General features: G+C 46.8%; 1 protein-coding gene across 5 annotated transcripts in view; it reads right to left on the reverse strand.

Annotated features, from left to right (window-relative positions):
• Window positions 1-16,740, reverse strand: part of ZHX2 (zinc fingers and homeoboxes 2) — a 115,143-nt gene that overhangs the window by 31,830 nt on the left and 66,573 nt on the right. The gene's annotated exons all lie outside the window — the stretch shown is intronic.

The following is a 16,740-nucleotide window of genomic DNA, read 5'->3' on the forward strand; positions in this document are numbered from 1 at the left end:
ACACCGACTGGTACACCCAAGGCGTTACCAGCGCGTCCACAGCTATTGCCTGCGGATCTCTTGACCTGGCGCAATACCTGTCCAGTTTTTTGTTGAGGCGAGACGCCATCATATCCACCATTGGTCTTTCCCAACGGGTTACCAGCATGTGGAAGACTTCTGGATGAAGTCCCCACTCTCCCGGGTGAAGATCGTGTCTGCTGAGGAAGTCTGCTTCCCAGTTGTCCACTCCCGGGATGAACACTGCTGACAGTGCTATCACATGATTCTCTGCCCAGCGAAGAATCCTTGCAGCTTCTGCCATTGCACTCCTGCTTCTTGTGCCGCCCTGTCTGTTCACATGGGCGACTGCCGTGATGTTGTCCGACTGGATCAACACCGGTTTTCCCTGAAGCAGAGGTTCTGCCTGGCTTAGAGCATTGTAGATTGCTCTTAGTTCCAGAATGTTTATGTGAAGAGACGTTTCCAGGCTCGTCCATACTCCCTGGAAGTTTCTTCCTTGTGTGACTGCTCCCCAGCCTCTCAGGCTGGCGTCCGTGGTCACCAGGATCCAATCCTGTATGCCGAATCTGCGGCCCTCCAATAGATGAGCACTCTGCAACCACCACAGAAGAGACACCCTTGTCCTTGGAGACAGGGTTATCCGCAGGTGCATCTGAAGATGCGACCCTGACCATTTGTCCAACAGATCCCTTTGGAAAATTCTTGCGTGGAATCTGCCGAATGGAATTGCTTCGTAAGAAGCCACCATTTTTCCCAGGACTCTTGTGCATTGATGTACAGACACCTTTCCTGGTTTTAGGAGGTTCCTGACAAGCTCGGATAACTCCTTGGCTTTTTCCTCCGGGAGAAAAACCTTTTTCTGAACCGTGTCCAGAATCATCCCTAGGAACAGCAGACGAGTTGTCGGCATTAACTGGGATTTTGGAATATTCAGAATCCACCCGTGCTGTTTTAGCACTTCTTGAGACAGTGCTAATCCCATCTCTAGCTGTTCTCTGGACCTTGCTCTTATTAGGAGATCGTCCAAGTATGGGATAATTAATATGCCTTTTCTTCGAAGAAGAATCATCATCTCGGCCATTACCTTTGTAAAGACCCGAGGTGCCGTGGACAATCCGAACGGCAGCGTCTGAAACTGATAGTGACAGTTTTGTACAACGAACCTGAGGTACCCCTGGTGTGAGGGGTAAATTGGAACGTGGAGATACGCATCCTTGATGTCCAAGGATACCATAAAATCCCCCTCTTCCAGGTTCGCTATCACTGCTCTGAGTGACTCCATTTTGAACTTGAACTTCTTTATGTACAGGTTCAAGGACTTCAGATTTAGAATAGGCCTTACCGAGCCATCCGGCTTCGGTACCACAAAAAGAGTGGAATAATACCCCTTCCCTTGTTGTAGAAGAGGTACCTTGACTATCACCTGCTGAGAGTACAGCTTGTGAATGGCTTCCAAAACCGTCTCCCTTTCGGAGGGGGACGTTGGTAAAGCAGACTTCAGGAAACGGCGAGGTGGATCTGTCTCTAATTCCAACCTGTACCCCTGAGATATTATCTGCAGGATCCAGGGATCTACTTGCGAGTGAGCCCACTGCGCGCTGTAATTTTTGAGACGACCGCCCACCGTCCCCGAGTCCGCTTGAGAAGCCCCAGCGTCATGCTGAGGCTTTTGTAGAAGCCGGGGAGGGCTTCTGTTCCTGGGAAGGAGCTGCCTGTTGCTGTCTCTTCCCTCGACCTCTGCCTCGTGGCAGATATGAATAGCCCTTTGCTCTCTTATTTTTAAAGGAACGAAAGGGCTGCGGTTGAAAAGTCGGTGCCTTTTTCTGCTGGGGAGTGACTTGAGGTAGAAAGGTGGATTTCCCGGCTGTAGCCGTGGCCACCAAATCTGATAGACCGACTCCAAATAACTCCTCCCCTTTATACGGCAAAACTTCCATATGCCGTTTTGAATCCGCATCGCCTGTCCACTGTCGCGTCCATAAAGCTCTTCTGGCCGAAATGGACATAGCACTTACCCGTGATGCCAGTGTGCAGATATCCCTCTGTGCATCACGCATATAAAGAAATGCATCCTTTATTTGTTCTAACGACAGTAAAATATTGTCCCTGTCCAGGGTATCAATATTTTCAATCAGGGACTCTGACCAAACTACCCCAGCACTGCACATCCAGGCAGTCGCTATAGCTGGTCGTAGTATAACACCTGCATGTGTGTATATACTTTTTTGGATATTTTCCATCCTCCTATCTGATGGATCTTTAAGTGCGGCCGTCTCAGGAGAGGGTAACGCCACTTGTTTAGATAAGCGTGTTAGCGCCTTGTCCACCCTAGGAGATGTTTCCCAGCGCTCCCTAACCTCTGGCGGGAAAGGGTATAATGCCAATAATTTCTTTGAAATTTTCAGCTTTTTATCAGGAGCAACCCACGCTTCATTACACACGTCATTTAATTCTTCTGATTCAGGAAAAACTATAGGTAGTTTTTTCACACCCCACATAATACCCTGTTTAGTGGTACCTGTAGTATCAGCTAAATGTAACGCCTCCTTCATTGCCAAAATCATATAACGTGTGGCCCTACTGGAAAATACGGTTGATTCGTCACCGTCACCACTGGAGTCAGTGCCTGTGTCTGGGTCTGTGTCGACCGACTGAGGCAAAGGGCGTTTTACAGCCCCTGACGGTGTTTGAGTCGCCTGGACAGGCACTAATTGATTGTCCGGCCGTCTCATGTCGTCAAACGACTGCTTTAGCGTGTTGACACTATCCCGTAGTTCCATAAATAAAGGCATCCATTCTGGTGTCGACTCCCTAGGGGGTGACATCCTCATATTTGGCAATTGCTCCGCCTCCACACCAATATCGTCCTCATACATGTCGACACACACGTACCGACACACAGCAGACACACAGGGAATGCTCCTAACGAAGACAGGACCCACTAGCCCTTTGGGGAGACAGAGGGAGAGTTTGCCAGCACACACCAAAAGCGCTATATATAACAGGGATAGCCTTATAATAAGTGCTCCCTTATAGCTGCTTTATATATATAAAAATATCGCCATAAATTTGCCCCCCCTCTCTGTTTTACCCTGTTTCTGTAGTGCAGTGCAGGGGAGAGACCTGGGAGCCGTCCTGACCAGCGGAGCTGTGAGAGGAAATGGCGCCGTGTGCTGAGGAGATAGGCCCCGCCCCTTTTCCGGCGGGCTCGTCTCCCGCTATTTTGTGAATCCAGGCAGGGGTTAAATATCTCCATATAGCCTCTGGGGGCTATATGTGAGGTATTTTTAGCCTTTATATAGGTTACATTTGCCTCCCAGGGCGCCCCCCCCCCAGCGCCCTGCACCCTCAGTGACTGCGTGTGAAGTGTGCTGAGAGGAAAATGGCGCACAGCTGCAGTGCTGTGCGCTACCTTTAGAAGACTGCAGGAGTCTTCAGCCGCCGATTTTGGACCTCTTCTGACTTCAGCATCTGCAAGGGGGCCGGCGGCGCGGCTCCGGTGACCATCCAGGCTGTACCTGTGATCGTCCCTCTGGAGCTGATGTCCAGTAGCCAAGAAGCCAATCCATCCTGCACGCAGGTGAGTTCACTTCTTCTCCCCTCAGTCCCTCGTTGCAGTGATCCTGTTGCCAGCAGGACTCACTGTAAAATAAAAAACCTAAGCTAAACTTTTTCTAAGCAGCTCTTTAGGAGAGCCACCTAGATTGCACCCTTCTCGGCCGGGCACAAAAATCTAACTGGAGTCTGGAGGAGGGTCATAGGGGGAGGAGCCAGTGCACACCACCTGATCTGGAAAAGCTTTACTTTTTGTGCCTTGTCTCCTGCGGAGCCGCTATTCCCCATGGTCCTTTCAGGAACCCCAGCATCCACTAGGACGATAGAGAAAGGGTGTTTTCTGGGTACGACAGGCTGACAGCGCTGGGCAGGGAGCCAACTCCCAGCGTCAGGAGGAAAACGGCAGCGGAGATAAATTCACGTGCTACTGTGTTGTAAGGTAACAATGCTATCCACTGTGCAACATCAATGAAATACTTTGGGAGAGATTTATCAAAGCTTGGAGAGATAAAGTACTAAACAATCAGCTTCTAGTGGTCGTTGTACAGGCTGCGTTTGATAAACGACAGGAGCTGATTGGTTGGTACTTCATCTCTCACCATGCTTTGATACATCTACCCCTTACTATTTTATAAGGCCAGAGAGGAAAAACAATCCCAACCACAACAGGTGATAAAGTACAGGTTGCTATACGCAGCTACAAAACACGTCAAAGCAATAATAATGATAGATTAAAGGGATACGTGATGTATTTAAGAGCTAATGGAGATTTTGCACTCCGTAATACAAGTTCTAAAGGGGAAGGGAAAAGGGTTCACATATTTATTAAGCCTCGGAGGGTGATAAATTGCATAATGATAAAGCACCAGCTAATCAGCTTTTAACTGCCATGTTACAGGCAGAGTTTCAAAAATGACAGTTAGGAGCTGATTGGCTGGTACTTTATCACTCTCCAAGACTTGATAAATCTGAGCCAAGCTATTCCAGTATTGCTTCTATTCGGTGCGATCATCACCTGGCAGAATCCATACTGTGCCTTTTGCTCTGTAACATCCGCCCCCTCCTCTACGTCATGTTACATTCTCTCAGAGAGCAAAGCGAAACCTGGGGACCCGATAAGTTAATTGCAGCTACGCCACAGACTTCTGAATAAATTATAACCAAACACGTTACTGACCAAACGCCTTTTTCTGGTGCACAGTTTATCAGAACGGAGAGAGGGGAGGTGGGGAAAGTGAGGAAAAAAGAGGGGGGGGGGGGAAATGAAATGAAAGCAAAATAAAAGACTTGGAGTAAGTTTGGCGCAGTCAGCTCCTGTGTTCCTGTAAGCCGTGGCGGTGCTTACAGTGATCGATGCACAGCAGATGGTACAGAGAGAACGCTCCGCAGTAACACTGGGCTCAGCATCTGGAGATCTGACACTCGCTGGAAAGGTGTGATCCAGAGACTGCGGCAGAACCCCCGTCACTTTCCAGACCCAAATCTCTTATTTGCATTCTGGAAAACAACGATTAACAGACAATCTACATCTCTCAGTCTGAAGCTGTAATATAAGGCAATGTTCTACGTCTGCAGCTGTACAATACCGCCGTCACCTCCCACCATAAAATCCAACTTCTCGCTACTGTGACAGGTGGCATGTCCAAATGGTTGGCCTACTTTCCTGGCCTGACCATACCAACAATGGAAAAAGCACTACTATATTCCCGATAAGTCCTCTCGGCAAGCATGTACACTGAATTATTTCTTAATGTGTATCACAACACTTATCTATCCCCGTTACGACGCTACCATATGGGGACGTCGGAAACACACTTCTGCCCAAGGTGCCACCAAAGTGAGGCAGACACGTATCATTGTTTATGGGCATGTCCAATTGTACAATATTTTTGGCATCTCATTAGGAGATATGCGGAGGCTAATCTAATAATTTATGTGCCCTTTACCCCCAAGTGGGCAGTCTTGGGTATCATTGATCCCACTCTTCGCATGCCATCGGAATGTAAAAAACTACTGATAGCCCTTTAGTGCGGCCGGGAAAAAAACGATTCTACAGGGGTGGATAGATAGTACACCACCACAGATACCATTATTTTTGAATAAACTACACCATATATTCAGGATGGATTGGGTGGAGGCTATTGTTGATAGAGGTAAACAAGTAGACAGGTTTTTCAATCTTTGGGAATCTTATATCTCCACTTTACCCCTCAATACACGGCTACACATTCATAACAGCCTCAAGAACACCACGTGGTACTTAACTGCGCAGGACCAGCTTTATCTTTGGTTTAAGAACGGACGATTGTGGCGGCTCCGCCCTATGGTTATGTCTATGATGTATAATACCATCAGTGTACTGAAAGATTACTCAATTATAATGTAACGCCCTTTATAGTCTGACGTATGTGAATTTGCTGTACAACCCATAGCTATAATCCTTTTGCGTTACTATACTTTACAATTTCTGTACATCTTTATTATGTAATGTGATATCAGTGATGTCTCAATAAAAAGTTTATTAAAAAAAAAAAAATCCAACTGCTCCCAAATGTAAACGGTTAACGATAGCCATTGACGCCACATTAGTAGCAGGCTTAGACATTACTGACGGTTCTCTCTGATTCTCTCTGACTTACCAGCGCTATAATGGAAGCTCTGAAATTTTCCTTTTAAATCAAATATCTGCGAGACCATAGGATCGATACGGCCATCGGGAAGGGCCACTCCGATTGGTTGTTTTTTGCTGCCATTCTTGCATCCCTAACGATGGCAGGTAACCAACATTTCTAAACCATTCGATGGTTTGAGATACCGAGAGTACATTCTGCGCAAATGACCGAGCTAGCAAAAAGGATTAGGACTCAGTGTTTATACCTTTGGTGTATTATATCCCTAAGTGTCAGGGAAACACAAAAGATAAGGAAGCAAAACCATCACCACTGGACTGGGGGGGGGGGGGGAATGGCTGCTGACAGCAATCTATACAACAGGATGAGGCATTCTGGAAGTTGTAGTTCCACAGGAGTTTGTAAACCAAAGTTTGCTCATCTCCCAGTCATTTTACAAAAAAAATAAAAATAAACAGTGTTTCGTTATAATGGAGTCAGGATTTCTGTAAAAGTTAGGAAAGGTTATATTATCATGCACATGCTTCATGTTTTTGCCCCCCACTATAGCATTTAATGCTCCGATTATTGGGGGACATTAGTGTGACACTTCTCCCCGCTGGACTGCGGAAGCTAGCAGGCCGGTATGACCAACCATTTACTGCCACATATTCACTGGAATAAAATCTAACAATGGAACAGGATGCTGTGCTCTCACAGCGTATGGCTGCTGCATAATCCGCATTTATGTAATAACACTGAGAAACGTATAAGAGGTTGAACCTTCCATCTTTATGTGCTACGGACATGCGTCTCAGGATACCCTGGCTACCTGCATTTCCTGCAGGCAAAACTGCAAACACTGTACCTACAGTACATAGGGACTGCACAAGGCCTACAGGGCGCACACAGATTATTGCCATCTGGAGAACTGTAGGCTGTAGACGCCATTTTCAAGCTTCCAGCAGGACAGTTAAACATATCTTAGATACAGGCTACCTGCAAAATGCACCAGGGGTGTTAAATATGTACTGTGCTCTAAGTGCACAAAGGCAGCAGAGAGGTGTGAGGAGGGTGGAAGAGCACAGCTTTAATGATCTCATGAGGAGACTGGTGAGTGGAAGGTCAGGAACATTGCCTGCAGGAAGTCAGAGATAAGATCCCAGTATAAAGCTAGTACTACGGCAGCATTGTTCTTTGTGTTCTGCACAATATAGATGACAGCATGCCGGCCGTCTGAGAGCAGAGGGTGAGGTCATACTGCAGCGCACACAGACATCTCCAAGCCACTACCACAGGGCACGGAGACATCAGAAAAAGGATGGTTTGTGTGTATAGTATATAAGCACTCCATGGCACTATAGGTACACTATATAGGGCCCTCTCTTTGCTCCCAAGACAGCATGAATTCTTCATGGAATGGACTCAACAAGGTGATGGAAACATTCCATGAAGTCTGGACCATGGTGACAGGATCACGCAGTGGGTGCAGATTTGTCACACTGCAAATCTCCCATCTAGCACTGAGGAAAACTGCTGCATTGTACTGACATCTGGTGGCTGTGGAGGGAGTTGCAGGACACTGAGCTCATAGTCATGCTAGTCTTGACAGGACGTATGTTGTGCGACATGGACTGAGGCCTTATAGAGGTGTACATGGTCGACGTCAATACTCAGGCTGGCTGTGGCATTTCAACGATGCTCACTTGGTATTAAAGAGCCTAATGTTTGCCAAGAGAGCATTCCTCATACCCAGGGCTGCCATCAGAAATTGTAGCAGAACCACAATGCAGGAAGGTAATGCTGGGACATGTAGTACCACAACAGGTTTACAAGCACATTGCAGCCTACTGTTAATCGTCATAACTTGAGACCTGGCATATAGATATTATATTCCCACCTAGATGATAAATTGCATCTCCCTGCAGATTGCTACTAATATCTCAGGGCCATTTGCTCCTCGGTAAGCGCTCATCCACACGTGCGGAATTCTTGCCTCGCAATAAAGCAACACAAAAATAAGAATTTACTTACCGATAATTCTATTTCTCGGAGTCCGTAGTGGATGCTGGGGTTCCTGAAAGGACCATGGGGAATAGCGGCTCCGCAGGAGACAGGGCACAAAAAAGTAAAGCTTTACTAGGTCAGGTGGTGTGCACTGGCTCCTCCCCCTATGACCCTCCTCCAGACTCCAGTTAGGTACTGTGCCCGGACGAGCATACACAATAAGGGAGGCATTTTGAATCCCGGGTAAGACTCATACCAGCCACACCAATCACACCGTACAACTTGTGATCTAAACCCAGTTAACAGTATGACAACAGAAAGGGCCTCTTAAAGATGGCTCCTTAACAATAACCCGAATTAGTTAACAATAACTATGTACAAGTATTGCAGATAATCCGCACTTGGGATGGGCGCCCAGCATCCACTACGGACTCCGAGAAATAGAATTATCGGTAAGTAAATTCTTATTTTCTCTATCGTCCTAAGTGGATGCTGGGGTTCCTGAAAGGACCATGGGGATTATACCAAAGCTCCCAAACGGGCGGGAGAGTGCGGATGACTCTGCAGCACCGAATGAGAGAACTCCAGGTCCTCCTTTGCCAGGGTATCAAATTTGTAAAATTTTACAAACGTGTTCTCCCCCGACCACGTAGCTGCTCGGCAGAGTTGTAATGCCGAGACCCCTCGGGCAGCCGCCCAAGATGAGCCCACCTTCCTTGTGGAGTGGGCTTTTACAGTTTTAGGCTGTGGCAGGCCTGCCACAGAATGTGCAAGTTGAATTGTGTTACAAATCCAACGAGCAATCGACTGCTTAGAAGCAGGTGCGCCCAACTTGTTGGGTGCATACAATATAAACAGCGAGTCAGATTTTCTGACTCCAGCCGTCCTTGCAATGTATATTTTTAAGGCTCTGACAACGTCCAACAACTTGGAGTCCTCCAAGTCGCTAGTGGCCGCAGGCACCACAATAGGTTGGTTCAGATGAAATGCTGATACCACTTTAGGGAGAAAATGCGGACGAGTCCGCAGTTCTGCCCTATCCGAATGGAAGATTAGATAAGGACTTTTATAAGATAAAGCCGCCAATTCAGATACTCTCCTGGCAGAGGCCAGGGCTAGTAACATAGTCACTTTCAATGTGAGATATTTCAAATCCACCTTTTTCAATGGTTCAAACCAATGGGATTTGAGGAAATCTAAAACTACATTTAGATCCCACGGTGCCACCGGAGGCACCACAGGAGGCTGTATATGCAGTACTCCCTTGACAAAAGTCTGGACCTCAGGGACAGAGGCCAATTCTTTTTGGAAGAATATTGACAGGGCCGAAATTTGAACCTTAATGGATCCCAATTTGAGACCCATAGATAATCCTGATTGCAGGAAATGTAGGAAACGACCCAGTTGGAATTCCTCCGTCGGAACCCTCCGATCCTCGCACCACGCTACATATTTTCGCCAAATGCGGTGATAATGTTTCACGGTGACTTCCTTCCGTGCCTTAATCAAGGTAGGAATGACTTCTTCTGGAATGCCTTTCCCTTTTAGGATCTGGCGTTCAACCGCCATGCCGTCAAACGCAGCCGCGGTAAGTCTTGAAAAAGACAGGGACCCTGCTGTAGCAGGTCCCTTCTCAGAGGTAGAGGCCACGGTTCGTCCGTGAGCATCTCTTGAAGTTCCGGATACCAAGTCCTTCTCGGCCAATCCGGAACCACTAGTATTGTTCTTACTCTTCTTTGCCGTATGATCTTCAATACCTTTGGTATGAGCGGCAGAGGAGGAAACACATACACTGACTGGTACACCCAAGGAGTTACCAGTGCGTCCACAGCTATTGCCTGTGGATCTCTTGACCTGGCGCAATATTTGTCCAGTTTCTTGTTGAGGCGAGACGCCATCATGTCTACAATTGGTCTTTCCCAACGGTCTATTAACATGTTGAAGACTTCTGGATGTAGACCCCACTCTCCCGGATGAAGATCGTGTCTGCTGAGGAAGTCTGCTTCCCAGTTGTCCACGCCCGGGATGAACACTGCTGACAGTGCTATCACGTGATTCTCCGCCCAGCGAAGAATCTTGGCAGCTTCTGCCATTGCACTCCTGCTTCTTGTGCCGCCCTGCCTGTTTACATGGGCGACCGCCGTGATGTTGTCCGACTGAATCAACACCGGCTTTCCTTGCAGGAGAAGTTCCGCCTGGCTTAGAGCATTGTAGATTGCTCTTAGTTCCAGAATGTTTATGTGAAGAGACTTTTCCAGACTCGTCCATACTCCCTGGAAGTTTCTTCCTTGTGTGACTGCTCCCCAGCCTCTCAGGCTGGCGTCCGTGGTCACCAGGATCCAATCCTGAATGCCGAATCTGCGGCCTTCTAATAGGTGAGCCTTCTGCAACCACCACAGAAGTGACACCCTTGTCTTTGGTGACAGGGTTATTCGCAGGTGCATCTGCAGATGCGACCCTGACCATTTGTCCAACAGATCCCTTTGGAATATTCTTGCATGGAATCTGCCGAATGGAATTGCTTCGTAAGAAGCCACCATTTTTCCCAGGACTCTTGTGCATTGATGTACTGACACTTTTCCTGGTTTTAGGAGGTTCCTGACCAGATCGGATAACTCCTTGGCTTTTTCCTCTGGAAGGAAAACCTTTTTCTGAACCGTGTCCAGAATCATTCCTAGGAACAGCAGACGAGTTGTCGGGATTAAATGGGATTTTGGAATATTCAGAATCCACCCGTGTTGTCTTAGCACCTCTTGAGATAGTGCTAAAGCTGTCTCCAGCTGTTCTCTGGACCTTGCCCTTATTAGGAGATCGTCCAAGTATGGGATAACTAATACGCCTTTTCTTCGAAGAAGAATCATCATCTCGGCCATTACCTTGGTAAAGACCCGAGGCGCCGTGGACAATCCGAACGGCAGCGTCTGAAACTGATAGTGACAGTTTTGAACAATGAACCTGAGGTACCCCTGGTGTGCGGGGTAAATCGGAACGTGTAGATACGCATCCTTGATGTCCAAGGATACCATAAAGTCCCCTTCTTCCAGGTTCGCTATCACTGCTCTGAGTGACTCCATCTTGAACTTGAACTTTTTTATGTAGAGGTTCAAGGACTTCAGATTTAGAATAGGCCTTACCGAGCCATCCGGCTTCGGTACCACAAATAGAGTGGAATAATACCCCTTTCCTTGTTGTAATAGGGGTACTTTGACTATCACCTGCTGAGCGTACAGCTTGTGAATGGCTTCCAACACCCTCTCCCTTTCGGAAGAGACGGTTGGTAAGGCAGACTTCAGGAAACGATGAGGAGGATCCGTCTCTATTTCCAACCTGTACCCCTGAGATATTATCTGCAGGATCCAGGGGTCTACCTGCGAGTGAGCCCACTGCGCGCTGTAATTTTTGAGACGGCCCCCCACTGTCCCCGAGTCCGCTTGAGAGGCCCCAGCGTCATGCTGAGGTTTTTGCAGGAGCCGGGGAGGGCTTCTGTTCCTGGGAAGGAGCTGCCTGTTGGTGTCTCTTCCCTCTTCCTCTGCCTCGTGGCAGGTACGACAAGCCCTTTGCTCTCTTATTTTTGTAGGAGCGAAAAGGCTGCGGTTGAAAGGTCGGTGCCTTTCTCTGTTGGGGAGTGACTTGAGGTAAAAAAGTGGATTTCCCGGCAGTAGCCGTGGCCACCAAGTCTGATAGACCAACTCCAAATAACTCCTCCCCTTTATACGGCAAAACCTCCATGTGACGTTTTGAATCCGCATCGCCTGTCCACTGTCGTGTCCATAAGGCTCTTCTGGCTGAAATGGACATAGCACTCACCCGAGATGCCAGTGTGCAAATATCCCTCTGTGCATCACGCATATAGATAAATGCATCCTTTATTTGTTCTAACGACAGTAAAACATTGTCCCTATCTAGGGTATCAATATTTTCAATCAGGGATTCTGACCAAACTACTCCAGCACTGCACATCCAGGCAGTTGCTATAGCTGGTCGTAGTATAACACCTGCATGTGTGTATATATTCTTTTGAATAACTTCCATCTTTCTATCTGATGGATCCTTAAGTGCGGCCGTCTCAGGAGAGGGTAACGCCACTTGTTTGGATAAGCGTGTGAGCGCCTTGTCCACCTTAGGGGGTGTTTCCCAGCGCGCCCTAACCTCTGGCGGGAAAGGGTATAATGCCAATAACTTTTTTGAAATTATCAACTTTTTATCAGGAGCAACCCACGCTTCATCACACACGTCATTTAATTCTTCTGATTCAGGAAAAACTGTTTGTAGTTTTTTCACACCATACATAATACCCTGTTTTACGGTATCTGTAGTATCAGCTAAATGTAACGTCTCCTTCATTGCCAAAATCATATAACGTGTGGCCCTACTGGAAAATACGTTTGAATTTCTACCGTCGTCACTGGAATCAGTGCCCGTGTCTGGGTCTGTGTCGACCGACTGAGGCAAAGGGCGTTTTACAGCCCCTGACGGTGTTTGAGGCGCCTGGACAGGCATTAATTGATTGTCCGGCCGCCTCATGTCCTCAACTGACTGTTTAAGGGAAGATAAACCATCACGTAATTCCACAAATAAAGGCATCCATTCTGGTGTCGACCCCCTGGGGGGTGACATCTGCATATTTGGCAATTGCTCCGCCTCCACACCAATATCGTCCTCATACATGTCGACACCACGTACCGACACACACCGCAAACTCACAGGGAATGCTCTAATGAAGACAGGACCCACTAGCCCTTTTGGGGAGACAGAGGGAGAGTCTGCCAGCACACACCACAAAGCGCTATATATACAAGGGATATCCTTATATTAAGTGCTCCCTTATAGCTGCTTTAATATATATATATATATATAGCCATTAATGTGCCCCCCCTCTCTGTTTTACCCTGTTTCTGTAGTGCAGTGCAGGGGAGAGACCTGGGAGCCGTTCTGACCAGCGGAGCTGTGACAGAAAATGGCGCCGTGTGCTGAGGAGATAGGCCCCGCCCCTTTTTCGGCGGGTTCTTCTCCCGCTATTTTTCCAGTCAGGCAGGGGTTAAATATCTCCATATAGCCCCTATGGGCTATATGTGAGGTATTTTTAGCCTTGTATAAGGTTTATATTTGCCTCTCAGAGCGCCCCCCCCCAGCGCTCTGCACCCTCAGTGACTGCCCAGTGAAGTGTGCTGAGAGGAAAATGGCGCACAGCTGCAGTGCTGTGCGCTACCTTATGAAGACTGAGGAGTCTTCAGCCGCCGGTTTCCGGACCTCTTCACGCTTCAGCATCTGCAAGGGGGTCGGCGGCGCGGCTCCGGGACCGGACTCCACGGCTGGGCCTGTGTTCGATCCCTCTGGAGCTAATGGTGTCCAGTAGCCAAGCAGCAAATCCACTCTGCATGCAGGTGAGTTTACTACTTTCCCCCTAAGTCCCACGTTGCAGTGATCCTGTTGCCAGCAGGACTCACTGTAAAGAAAAAAACCTAAACTAAACTTTCTCTAAGCAGCTCTTTAGGAGAGCCACCTAGATTGCACCCTTCTCGTTCGGGCACAAAATCTAACTGGAGTCTGGAGGAGGGTCATAGGGGGAGGAGCCAGTGCACACCACCTGACCTAGTAAAGCTTTACTTTTTTGTGCCCTGTCTCCTGCGGAGCCGCTATTCCCCATGGTCCTTTCAGGAACCCCAGCATCCACTTAGGACGATAGAGAAATGCTAGTATAGAGTCGGGTAAACGCTGCAAACAAAGGGTTGTATGGATTACAATGTCCTGGGGTATAAAACAATGGTGATTTCTGTGTATGAAGATGATGTAAGCAGCTCAGCATAGGGGGACAACGGACCCCTAGCCTGCAATATACCCACGCTGCGTTCCGTTTGGAGCGCACCACAATTATAAGCTCTCCAGAGGGAACTCCCAACAGAACACAAAGCCTTACACATAATAAAAGCAGGTGGAAGTCCTCATCCTGTTCCCAATGTGTCTATATCAAAAAACAGTCTGCATTTATATCTCACCCATTGTGGCACAAATTTGGATGCACTGCCATGTTTTCACATTTTGCCTCAATTAAAGAAAAATATCAAAAAGGTTTTAAAAAAAAATATATTATATATATATATATATATATATATATATATATATATATATATATATATATATATATATATATACAGGTTGAGTCTCCCTTATCCAAAATGCTTGGGACCAGAGGTATTTTGGATATGGGATTTTTCCGTATTTTGGAATAATTGCATACCATAATGAGATATCATGGTGATGGGACCCAAGTCTAAGCACAGAATGCATTTATGTTACATATACACCTTATACACACAGCCTGAAGGTAATTTTAGCCAATATTTTTTATAATTTTGTGCATTAAACAAAGTGTGTCTACATTCACACAATTCATTTATGTTTCATATACACCTTATACACACAGCCTGAAGGTCATTTAATACAATATTTTAATACATTTGTGTATTAAACAAAGTTTGTGTACATTGAGCCATCAAAAAACAAAGGTTTCACTATCTCACTCTCGCTCAAAAAAGTCCGTATTTCGGAATATTCCGTATTTCGGAATATTTGGATATGGGATACTCAACCTGTATATATATATATATATATATATATATATATATATATATATATATATATATATATATATATATACACATACACACAAATAATGTTTTATAGGAAAGTAAATAGCAATATCCAATTACTGAACCTATTCAAAGTTATTCCTCGATCGCTCGGACACGTGAGGTCTTACAACAACCGTACGGTGAGGTTTTCTGCCGCAGCAGCAATATTTAATGAAGCAGAATTAAGTCTGAAAACTAGGCCACAGCCTGAGCCAGTGACCTGAGGAGCACTTTATAGGACCTGACAGGACCAGAGAACAGGGACGGATATAATCTGCCTCCAGTCCAGTCTGGGGGGGAAGCTCCCATCTACTCCTGTCAGATGTGCATGACCGTGATCATTGGTTCCAAAGCAGCGGAGGGGAGGCGTGTGCTGGGAAGGAGAACGTATTTGTTTGAAGTGATTCCAAAGCTAAAATACAAGCCGACTGCTATAAAAAGAGCAACTAACGACATTTACAAATTCACAGCCGAAGACATGTTAGTCCCGTAAGACGGTGCTCTTCCACGCGCCCAGAGTTGCTGCCCTAGAAACACCCGCTTCATGTATGTACAGGAGCAACGGGGGAAGGTGCGTCCCACTCAGAATCACCCAGACACGCGCAAAGATGCGCACTTTTGCCCGCCCCCCCCCCCCTCCTTAGTGGTCCCCGGGTAAATAACTTTCTTGGGGTAGAAACTGAAAGTGACATTACAGGAATGGGCTATGAACAGATTCAGTATGTATACCCAAAATCAGTGTATTGATCCGCAAATCACGGCGAGTCGGGCCAGGTTGGTTTGGCCTATTAAATAACGTCCACTTTAAATCAAATTGAGCAGATTCGCTGGGATCTCGCCAATGTCTATCATGGATTCCATTTCAGAGAATCCAAGTTTTGGAGAACTCACCCACCCCCTTCCCCCCCAATGCTGCAGCACAGCGGTTTCTAACTTTCAAAACAAGAAACCTTTTAAATTCAAACAGTACCACGTCCATTTGCAACGCAGGAGCGGATTGGACAGAATCATGACGCAAGAAAATGGTCAACGGGCTCGGACCACCAACCGTTCTGCTATGGTAAAATGTATAGATTTTAGATGAAGTTACCCTTTAAGCCTCCAGGGCTGGACAGACCAGCAGAGCGTGAATTCACTCTAGAAATACAAAGCACTTAGCATTAATGTTCTGCACTTCCCAAAAACATTCATGGGTCGGAGCAGAGGCGGGACATTACTGCGTCTGAGTCATAGCAGTTAATGACGCTGATTCACCCACTGCCTGGAAATCACCATGATGTCACCAGTCTGCAAGTGATGTCAGACAGGGGGAAATGTGCTCTCTTCACCATCCATTAAAGGTTACAACAAGAGGCTCTTGTTACTCCAGTTACATTCCCTAGACTAGAACATTTGTGCAGGAGCCATTCCAGGCGATATTACAGAGGATTAACAGGGTAACATCTGCTCTTACACTGAGCCCCAATAGCGTGGTCACTGAATTTCCCCAAATCACAAATAAGTGGCCCCAAAACTTAGGGGGACATTTACTAAGAAGTGATAAGAGCGGAGAAGTGAGTCAGTGGAAAAGTTGCCTATGGCAACCAATCAGCACTGAAGTAACATATAATTTGCATACTGTAAAATTATACAGAGCTGCTGATTGGTCGATGAGGCATTTTCTCCACTGGCTCACTTCTCCGCTCTTATCACTGCTTAGTAAATGTCCCCCTAAATCCAATAACCCCTAAAGCCTTACTCTGTTCACATAAGAGCAGCTGTTCTATTAAACGGCCAGTTCCACTTTTTAGAGTATGGATGGACTTCATATTGGAAGGAGTGGGGGCTGCTAGAAAAGCCTGAACTACACAGCACAGAGGCAGGGGGTTGGCTAAACCTCCTCCCACCCCTCAACTTTCATCAAGGATTTCACAACAAAAGAAAGCACCAAAACC

Source organism: Pseudophryne corroboree, chromosome 5, assembly GCF_028390025.1.
Source record: "Pseudophryne corroboree isolate aPseCor3 chromosome 5, aPseCor3.hap2, whole genome shotgun sequence".
In the NCBI taxonomy this organism is placed as follows: domain Eukaryota; kingdom Metazoa; phylum Chordata; class Amphibia; order Anura; family Myobatrachidae; genus Pseudophryne; species Pseudophryne corroboree.